The sequence below is a fragment of the Schistocerca gregaria genome, chromosome 9 (assembly GCF_023897955.1).
Source record: "Schistocerca gregaria isolate iqSchGreg1 chromosome 9, iqSchGreg1.2, whole genome shotgun sequence".
NCBI lineage: Eukaryota > Metazoa > Arthropoda > Insecta > Orthoptera > Acrididae > Schistocerca > Schistocerca gregaria.
Window position 1 is genome coordinate 50,738,970 of NC_064928.1, and position 11,135 is coordinate 50,750,104.

Below are 11,135 nucleotides of genomic sequence, written 5' to 3' on the forward strand. Positions count from 1 at the left end.
GTGCCTTTAGGTTCGCCGCGACCAAAACTTACCATGCACTGACCACAAAAAATGGAGGCGCCGCGGCTTGAACCCTGGACCTTTCACATGTTAAGCGAACGCTCCACCAACTGAGCTACGCCCCATGCACGACCAAACTGCGCTATTCCCCATTCTTTGCGACTCAGATGCGCACGGACACGATGGTTGGTTGGTTTGTAGCGGTGAAGGGAGCAGAGTACAAAGGCGCGGACCCGTTCATATACACAAAAATTCCAAGTATTTTCGATGCTCTGGTATTACAAATGCAAATTCCGTCTCTTTTTAACGTCTTAAATTGAAAGAGCCGTCACAAATTGCTCCGTTTTCACTCCTTGTCGACAATCATACAGCACCTGAGGTAACAAACACATCTCAAGCCCCATTGTGCACTCCATTATTCATGCCAACTCAGTGCCTCGCTCTTTACTACTGTGTACCAATCTTGTCGTCCAACTGCAAAACACTGGGCCACAACAACTTTCCGCGTCTCCATTGCACTGCGCATACTACGAAACGTTCCCCAAACTTGGCACTCACCCTCGCAGCCGACTTTTCCGACTTTCCACGACGCTCACGCTAGTGACAGCATTATTTATAGTTCGACGTCGCGCCAAAGCGAATGAGCACATTTCGCCTACGGCTTAGGCCGCCCTCCTAGTGTGGCTGCTCGGTGTCTGCAGGCAGCGAGGGTCTGCAAGCTTCCTGTGTTCGCACCTATGTCACCTGTGCTTGCTTGTCAGAGACAGACTATCGCAAAACATACAACTCACTCCATGAATTGATTGCTACGGCATCTGTTATCAGCAGTCACAACTAGCAACACCAGTAGCAGCTGACTGCACGCAAAGAATAGGAATGTGTAGTGGGATTTACGTGAACTCGGCGCAAGGCAGATCTTTCCGACATAGGCTTGAGAATCTTACGGGAACACTTGTACTGTTTCTAAATTAAGTGTAGGCGTGGGAGGAGTGTGCTTCCTGCGCACTAATAACAGCACGCTTGTCAATTGTGGATGCTAATCATTCGCTTGTATCTTCCTAGACACATCTGCTGGCTGTGAATTATTCCACTTGCATATCAAGGTGCGCATGTAGGTGTGTTAAAAATTCTGGAGGCTCTGGGTATTGATCCCAGTACCTCTCGCATACTAAGCGAGCGCTCTACCATCTGAGCTACGCCCGCCCCGCCAAAGACTAACGGTGCTACATACAGCCATATAGAAGACACAGACCCTTGCACTCCCATTATTCAGCAGACAAACACTATTCTCTATGTATCCGTTAGGGTGTCTTTCAGGTTTCGTGCATTCTGGATCGAATCGTAGTTGGCCACAATGAAAGTGGCACGTATAACGTCGAAAATAGAATTCGGACACCGCTCTGAGTAAGACCAACGTGTTGTCCACCCTCTAGACTTCAATGAGGTTAAGCCGCGATACCTAAGACAGATCTGCACTCGATGACACCTCGATAACAGCCGGTCCCCACACTTACATCTTGCTCTCCTTACGTCAGTATACATCATATCAGTCTGTGACGCTGGCTTTGCAACATCTTGCGTGCCTTTAGGTTCGCCGCGACCAACACTTACCATGCACTGACCACAAAAAATGGAGGCGCCGCGGCTTGAACCATGGACCTTTCACATGCCAAGCGAACGCTCTACCAACTGAGCTACGCCCCATGCACGACCAAACTGCGCTATTCCCCATTCTTTCCGACTCAGATTCGCACGGACTCGATGGTTGGTTGGTTTGTAGCGGTGAAGGGAGCAGAGTACAAAGGCGCGGACCCGTTCATATACGCAAAAGTTCCAAGTAGTTTCGATGCTCTAGTATTACAAATGCAAATTCCGTCTGTTTTGAACGTCTTAAATTGAAAGAGCCGTCACAAATTGCTCTGTTTTCACTCCTTGTCGACAGTCATACAGCACCTGAGGTAACAAACACATCTCAAGCCCCATTGTGCACTCCATTATTCATGCCAACTCAGTGCCTCGCTCTTTACTACTGTGTACTAATCTTGTCGTCCAACTGCAAAACACTGGGCCACAACAAGTTTCCGCGTCTCCATTGCACTGCGCATACTACGAAACGTTCCCCAAACTTTGCACTCACCCTCGCAGCCGACTTTTCCGACTTTCCACGACGCTCACGCTAGTGACAGCATTATTTATAGTTCGACGTCGCGCCAAAGCGAATGAGCACATTTCGCCTACGGATTAGGCCGCCCTCCTAGTGTGGCTGCTCCGTGTCTGCAGGCAGCGAGGGTCTGCAAGCTTCCTGTGTTCGCACCTATGTCACCTGTGCTTGCTTGTCAGAGACAGACTATCGCAAAACATACAACTCACTCCATGAATTGATTGCTACGGCATCTGTTATCAGCAGTCACAACTAGCAACACCAGTAGCAGCTGACTGCACGCAAAGAATAGGAATGTGTAGTGGGATTTACGTGAACTCGGCGCAAGGCAGATCTTTCCGACATAGGCTTGAGAATCTTACGGGAACACTTGTACTGTTTCTAAATTAAGTGTAGGCGTGGGAGGAGGGTGCTTCATGCGCACTAATAACAGCACGCTTGTCAATTGTGGATGCTAATCATTCGCTTGTATCTTCCTAGACACATCTGCTGGCTGTGAATTATACCACTTGCATATCAAGGTGCGCATGTAAGTGTGTTAAAATTTCTGAAGGCACTGGGTATTAACCCCAGTACCTCTCGCATACTAAGCGAGCGCTCTACCATCTGAGCTACGCCCGCCCCCCCCGAAGACTAATGGTGCTACATACAGCCATATAGACGACACAGACCCTTGCACTCCCATTATTCAGCAGACAAACACTACTCTCTATGTATCCGTTAGGGTGTCTTTCAGGTTTCGTGCATTATGTATCGAATCGTAGTTGGCCACAATGAAAGTGGCACGTATAACGTCGAAAATAGAATTCGGACACCGCTCTGAGTAAGACCAACGTGTTGTCCACTCTCTAGACTTCAATGAGGTTAAGCCGCGATACCTAAGACAGATCTGCACTCGATGACACCTCGATAACAGCCGGTCCCCACACTTACATCTTGCTCTCCTTACGTCACTATACATCATATCAGTCTGTGACGCTGGCTTTGCAACATCTTGCGTGCCTTTAGGTTCGCCGCGACCAAAACTTACCATGCACTGACCACAAAAAATGGAGGCGCCGCGGCTTGAACCCTGGACCTTTCACATGTTAAGCGAACGCTCCACCAACTGAGCTACGCCCCATGCACGACCAAACTGCGCTATTCCCCATTCTTTGCGACTCAGATGCGCACGGACACGATGGTTGGTTGGTTTGTAGCGGTGAAGGGAGCAGAGTACAAAGGCGCGGACCCGTTCATATACACAAAAATTCCAAGTATTTTCGATGCTCTGGTATTACAAATGCAAATTCCGTCTCTTTTTAACGTCTTAAATTGAAAGAGCCGTCACAAATTGCTCCGTTTTCACTCCTTGTCGACAATCATACAGCACCTCAGGTAACAAACACATCTCGAGCCCCATTGTGCACTCCATTATTCATGCCAACTCAGTGCCTCGCTCTTTACTACTGTGTACCAATCTTGTCGTCCAACTGCAAAACACTGGGCCACAACAACTTTCCGCGTCTCCATTGCACTGCGCATACTACGAAACGTTCCCCAAACTTGGCACTCACCCTCGCAGCCGACTTTTCCGAATTTCCACGACGCTCACGCTAGTGACAGCATTATTTATAGTTCGACGTCGCACCAAAGCGAATGAGCACATTTCGCCTACGGCTTAGGCCGCCCTCCTAGTGTGGCTGCTCGGTGTCTGCAGGCAGCGAGGGTCTGCAAGCTTCCTGTGTTCGCACCTATGTCACCTGTGCTTGCTTGTCAGAGACAGACTATCGCAAAACATACAACTCACTCCATGAATTGATTGCTACGGCATCTGTTATCAGCAGTCACAACTAGCAACACCAGTAGCAGCTGACTGCACGCAAAGAATAGGAATGTGTAGTGGGATTTACGTGAACTCGGCGCAAGGCAGATCTTTCCGACATAGGCTTGAGAATCTTACGGGAACACTTGTACTGTTTCTAAATTAAGTGTAGGCGTGGGAGGAGTGTGCTTCCTGCGCACTAATAACAGCACGCTTGTCAATTGTGGATGCTAATCATTCGCTTGTATCTTCCTAGACACATCTGCTGGTTGTGAATTATTCCACTTGCATGGCAAGGTGCGCATGTAGGTGTGTTAAAAATTCTGGAGGCACTGGGTATTGATACCAGTACCTATCGCGTACTAAGCGAGCGCTCTACCATCTGAGCTACGCCCGCCCCCCCGAAGACTAATGGTGCTACACCCAGCCATATAGACGACACAGACCCTTGCACTCCCATTATTCAGCAGACAAACACTACTCTCTATGTATCCGTTAGGGTGTCTTTCAGGTTTCGTGCATTCTGTATCGAATCGTAGTTGGCCACAATGAAAGTGGCAGGTATAACGTCGAAAATAGAATTCGGACACCGCTCTGAGTAAGACCAACGTGTTGTCCACCCTTTAGACTTCAATGAGGTTAAGCCGCGATACCTAAGACAGATCTGCACTCGATGACACCTCGATAACAGCCGGTCCCCACACTTACATCTTGCTCTCCTTACGTCAGTATACATCATATCAGTCTGTGACGCTGGCTTTGCAACATCTTGCGTGCCTTTAGGTTCGCCGCGACCAACACTTACCATGCACTGACCACAAAAAATTGAGGCCCCGCGGCTTGAACCCTGGACCATTCACATGCCAAGCGAACGCTCTACCAACTGAGCTACTGCGCTATTCCCCATTCTTTGCGACTCAGAAGCGCACGGACACGATGTTTGGTTGGTTTGTAGCGGTGAAGGGAGCAGAGTACAAAGGCGCGGACCCGTTCATATACACAAAAGTTCCAAGTAGTTTCGATGCTCTGGCATTACAAATGCAAATTCCGTCTGTTTTTAACGTCTTAAATTGATAGAACCGTCACAAATTGCTCCGTTTTCTCTCCTTGTCGACAATCATACAGCAAGTGAGGTAAGAAACACATCTCGAGCCCCATTGTGCACTCCATTATTCATGCCAACTCAGTGTCTCGCTCTTTACTACTGTGTACCAATCTTGTCGTCCAACTGCAAAACACTGGGCCACAACAAGTTTCCGCGTCTCCGTTGCATTGCGCATACTACGAAACGCTCCCCAAACTTGGCACTCACCATCGCAGACGACTTTTCCGACTTTCCACGACGCCCACGCTAGTGACAGCATTATTTATAGTTCGACGTCGCGCCAAAGCGAATGAGCACATTTCGCCTACGGCTTAGGCCGCCCTCCTAGTGTGGCTGCCCGGTGTCTGCAGGCAGCGAGGGTCTGCAAGCTTCCTGTGTTCGCACCTATGTCACCTGTGCTTGCTTGTCAGAGACAGACTATCGCAAAACATACAACTCACTCCATGAATTGATTGCTACGGCATCTGTTATCAGCAATCACAACTAGCAACACCTGTAGCTGCTGACTACACACAAAGAATAGGAATGTGCAGTGGGATTTACGTGAACTCGGCGCAAGGCAGATCTTTCCGACATAGGCTTGAGAATCTTACGGGAACACTTGTACTGTTTCTAAATTAAGTGTAGGCGTGGGAGGAGGGTGCTTCCTGCGCACTAATAACAGCACGCTTGTCAATTGTGGATGCTAATCATTCGCTTGTATCTTCCTAGACACATCTGCTGGTTGTGAATTATTCCTATTGCATGGCAAGATGCGCATGTAGGTGTGTTAAAAATTCTGGAGGCACTGGGTATTGATTCCAGTACCTCTCGCATACTAAGCGAGCGCTCTACCATCTGAGCTACGCCCGCACCCCCGAAGACTAATGGTGCTACATACAGCCATATAGACGACACAGGCCCTTGCACTCCCATTATTCAGCAGACAAACACTACTCTCTATGTATCTGTTAGGGTGTCTTTCAGGTTTCGTGCATTCTGTATCGAATCGTAGTTAGCCACAATGAAAGTGGCACGTATAACGTCGAAAATAGAATTCGGACACCGCTCTGAGTAAGACCAACGTGTTGTCCACCCTTTAGTCTTCAATGAGGTTAAGCCGCGATACCTAAGACAGATCTGCACTCGATGACACCTCGATAACAGCCGGTCCCCACACTTACATCTTGCTTTCCTTACGTCAGTATACATCATATCAGTCTGTGACGCTGGCCTTGCAACATCTTGCGTGCCTTTAAGTTCGCCGCGACCAACACTTACCATGCACTGACCACAAAAAATTGAGGCGCCGCGGCTTGAACCCTGGACGTTTCACATGCCAACCGAACGCTCTACCAACTGAGCTACGCCCCATGCACGACCAAACTGCGCTATTCCCCATTCTTTGCGACTCAGATGCGCACGGACACGATGGTTGGTTGGTTTGTAGCGGTGAAGGGAGCAGAGTACAAACGCGCGGACCCGTTCATATACACAAAAGTTCCAAGTAGTTTCGATGCTCTGGTATTACAAATGCAAATTCCGTCTGTTTTTAACGTCTTAAATTGAAAGAGCCGTCACAAATTGCTCCGTTTTCACTCCTTGTAGAAAATCATACAGCACCTGAGGTAACAAACACATCTCGAGCACCATTGTGCACTCCATTATTCATGCCAACTCAGTGCCTCGCTCTTTACTACTGTGTACCAATCTTGTCGTCCAACTGCAAAACACTGGGCCACAACAAGTTTCCGCGTCTCCATTGCACTGCGCATACTACAAAACGCTCCCCAAACTTGGCACTCACCCTCGCAGCCGACTTTTCCGACTTTCCACGACGCTCACGCTAGTGACAGCATTATTTATAGTTCGACGTCGCGCCAAAGCGAATGAGCACATTTCGCCTACGGCTTAGGCCGCCCTCCTAGTGTGGCTGCCCGGTGTCTGCAGGCAGCGAGGGTCTGCAAGCTTCCTGTGTTCGCACCTATGTCACCTGTGCTTGCTTGTCAGAGACAGACTATCGCAAAACATACAACTCACTCCATGAATTGATTGCTACGGCATCTGTTATCAGCAGTCACAACTAGCAACACCAGTAGCAGCTGACTGCACGCAAAGAATAGGAATGTGCAGTGGGATTTACGTGAACTCGGCGCAAGGCAGATCTTTCCGACATAGGCTTGAGAATCTTACGGGAACACTTCTACTGTTTCTAAATTAAGTGTAGGCGTGGGAGGAGGGTGCTTCCTGCGCACTAATAACAGCACGCTTGTCAATTGTGGATGCTAATCATTCGCTTGTATCTTTCTAGACACATCTGCTGGTTGTGAATTATTCCTCTTGCATGGCAAGGTGCGCATGTAGGTGTGTTAAAAATTCTGGAGGCACTGGGTATTGATCCCACTACCTCTCGCATACTAAGCGAGCGCTCTACCATATGAGCTACGCCCGCACCGCCGAAGACTAATGGTGCTACATACAGCCATATAGACGACACAGGCCCTTGCACTCCCATTATTCAGCAGACAAACACTACTCTCTATGTATCTGTTAGGGTGTCTTTCAGGTTTCGTGCATTCTGTATCGAATCGTAGTTGGCCACAATGAAAGTGGCACGTTTAACGTCGAAAATAGAATTCGGACACCGCTCTGAGTAAGACCAACGTGTTGTCCACCCTTTAGACTTCAATGAGGTTAAGCCGCGATACCTAAGACAGATCTGCACTCGATGACACCTCGATAACAGCCGGTCCCCACACTTACATCTTGCTCTCCTTACGTCAGTATACATCATATCAGTCTGTGACGCTGGCTTTGGAACACCTTGCGTGCCTTTAGGTTCGCCGCGACCAACACTTACCATGAACTGACCACAAAAAATGGAGGCGCCGCGGCTTGAACCGTGGACCTTTCATATGCCAAGCGAACGCTCTACCAACTGAGCTACGCCCCATGCACGACCAAACAGCGCTATTCCCCATTCTTTGCGACTCAGATGCGCACGGAGACGATGGTTGGTTGGTTTGCAGCGGTGAAGGGAGCAGAGTACAAAGGCGCGGACCCGTTCATATACACAAAAGTTCCAAGTAGTTTCGATGCTCTGGTATTACAAATGCAAATTCCGTCTGTTTTTAACGTCTTAAATTGAAAGAGCCGTCACAAATTGCTCCGTTTTCACTCCTTGTCGACAATCATACAGCAAGTGAGGTAACAAACACATCTCGAACCCCATTGTGCACTCCATTATTCATGCCAACTCAGTGCCTCGCTCTTTACTACTGTGTACCAATCTTGTCGTCCAACTGCAAAACACTGGGCCACAACAAGTTTCCGCGTCTCCATTGCACTGCGCATACTACGAAACGCTCCCCAAACTTGGCACTCACCCTCGCAGCCGACTTTTCCGACTTTCCACGACGCTCACGCTAGTGACAGCATTATTTATAGTTCGACGTCGCGCCAAAGCGAATGAGCACATTTCGCCTACGGCTTAGGCCGCCCTCCTACTGTGGCTGCTCGGTGTCTGCAGGCAGCGAGGGTCTGCAAGCTTCCTGTGTTCGCACCTATGTCACCTGTGCTTGCTTGTCAGAGACAGACTATCGCAAAACATACAACTCACTTCATGAATTGATTGCTACGGCATCTGTTATCAGCAGTCACAACTAGCAACACCAGTAGCAGCTGACTGCACGCAAAGAATAGGAATGTGCAGTGGGATTTACATGAACTCGGCGCAAGGCAGATCTTTCCGACATAGGCTTGAGAATCTTACGGGAACACTTCTACTGTTTCTAAATTAAGTGTAGGCGTGGGAGGAGGGTGCTTCCTGCGCACTAATAACAGCACGCTTGTCAATTGTGGATGCTAATCATTCGCTTGTATCTTCCTAGACACATCTGCTGGTTGTGAATTATTCCTCTTGCATGGCAAGGTGCGCATGTAGGTGTGTTAAAAATTCTGGAGGCGCTGGGTATTGATCCCAGTACCTTTCGCATACTAAGCGAGCGCTGTACCATATGAGCTACGCCCGCACCGCCGAAGACTAATGGTGCTACATACAGCCATATAGACGACACAGGCCCTTACACTCCCATTATTCAGCAGACAAACACTACTCTCTATGTATCTGTTAGGGTGTCTTTCAGGTTTCGTGCATTCTGTATCGAATCGTAGTTGGCCACAATGAAAGTGGCACGTATAACGTCGAAAATAGAATTCGGACACCGCTCTGAGTAAGACCAACGTGTTGTCCACCCTTTAGACTTCAATGAGGTTAAGCCGCAATACCTAAGACAGATCTGCACTCGATGACACCTCGATAACAGCCTGTCCCCACACTTACATCTTGCTTTCCTTACGTCAGTATACATCATATCAGTCTGTGACGCTGGCTTTGGAACATCTTGCGTGCCATTAGGTTCGCCGCGACCAACACTTACCATGAACTGACCACAAAAAATTGAGGCGCCGCGGCTTGAACCGTGGACCTTTCATATGCCAAGCGAACGCTCTAACAACTGAGCTACGCCCCATGCACGACCAAACTGCGCTATTCCTCATTCTTTGCGACTCAGATTCGCACGGACACGATGGTTGGTTGGTTTGTAGCGGTGAAGGGAGCAGAGTACAAAGGCGCGGACCCGTTCATATACACTAAAGTTCCAAGTAGTTTCGATGCTCTGGTATTACAAATGCAAATTCCGTCTGTTTTTAACGTCTTAAATTGAAAGAGCCGTCACAAATTGCTCCGTTTTCACTCCTTGTCGACAATCATACAGCAAGTGAGGTATCAAACACATCTCGAGCCCCATTGTGCACTCCATTATTCATGCCAACTCAGTGCCTCGCTCTTTACTACTGTGTACCAATCTTGTCGTCCAACTGCAAAACACTGGGCCACAACAAGTTTCCGCGTCTCCATTGCACTGCGCATACTACGAAACGCTCCCCAAACTTGGCACTCACCCTCGCAGCCGACTTTTCCGACTTTCCACGACGCTCACGGTAGTGACAGCATTATTTATAGTTCGACGTCGCGCCAAAGCGAATGAGCACATTTCGCCTACGGCTTAGGCCGCCCTCCTACTGTGGCTGCTCGGTGTCTGCAGGCAGCGAGGGTCTGCAAGCTTCCTGTGTTCGCACCTATGTCACCTGTGCTTGCTTGTCAGAGACAGACTATCGCAAAACATACAACTCACTCCATGAATTGATTGCTACGGCATCTGTTATCAGCAGTCACAACTAGCAACACCAGTAGCAGCTGACTGCACGCAAAGAATAGGAATGTGCAGTGGGATTTACGTGAACTCGGCGCAAGGCAGATCTTTCCGACATAGGCTTGAGAATCTTACGGGAACACTTGTACTAGTTCTAAATTAAGTGTAGGCGTGGGAGGAGGGTGCTTCCTGCGCACTAATAACAGCACGCTTGTCAATTGTGGATGCTAATCATTCGCTTGTATCTTCCTAGACACATCTGCTGGTTGTGAATTATTCCTCTTGCATGGCAAGGTGCGCATGTAGGTGTGTTAAAAATTCTGGAGGCACTGGTTATTGATCCCAGTACCTCTCGCATACAAAGCGAGCGCTCGACCATCTGAGCTACGCCCGCCCCCGAAGACTAATGGTGCTACATACAGCCATATAGACGACACAGACCCTTGCACTCCCATTATTCAGCAGACAAACACTACTCTCTATGTATCCGTTAGGGTGTCTTTCAGGTTTCGTGCATTCTGTATCGAATCGTAGTTGGCCACAATGAAAGTGGCACGTATAACGTCGAAAATAGAATTCGGACACCGCTCTGAGTAAGACCAACGTGTAGTCCATCCTTTAGACTTCAATGAGGTTAAGCCGCGATACCTAAGACAGATCTGCACTCGATGACACCTCGATAACAGCCGGTCCCCACACTTACATCTTGCTTTCCATACGTCAGTATACATGATATCAGTCTGTGACGCTGGCTTTGCAACATCTTGCGTGCCTTTAGGTTCGCCGCGACCAACACTTACCATGCACTGACCACAAAAAATTGAGGCGCCGCGGCTTGAACCCTGGACCTTCTACATACCAAGCGAACGC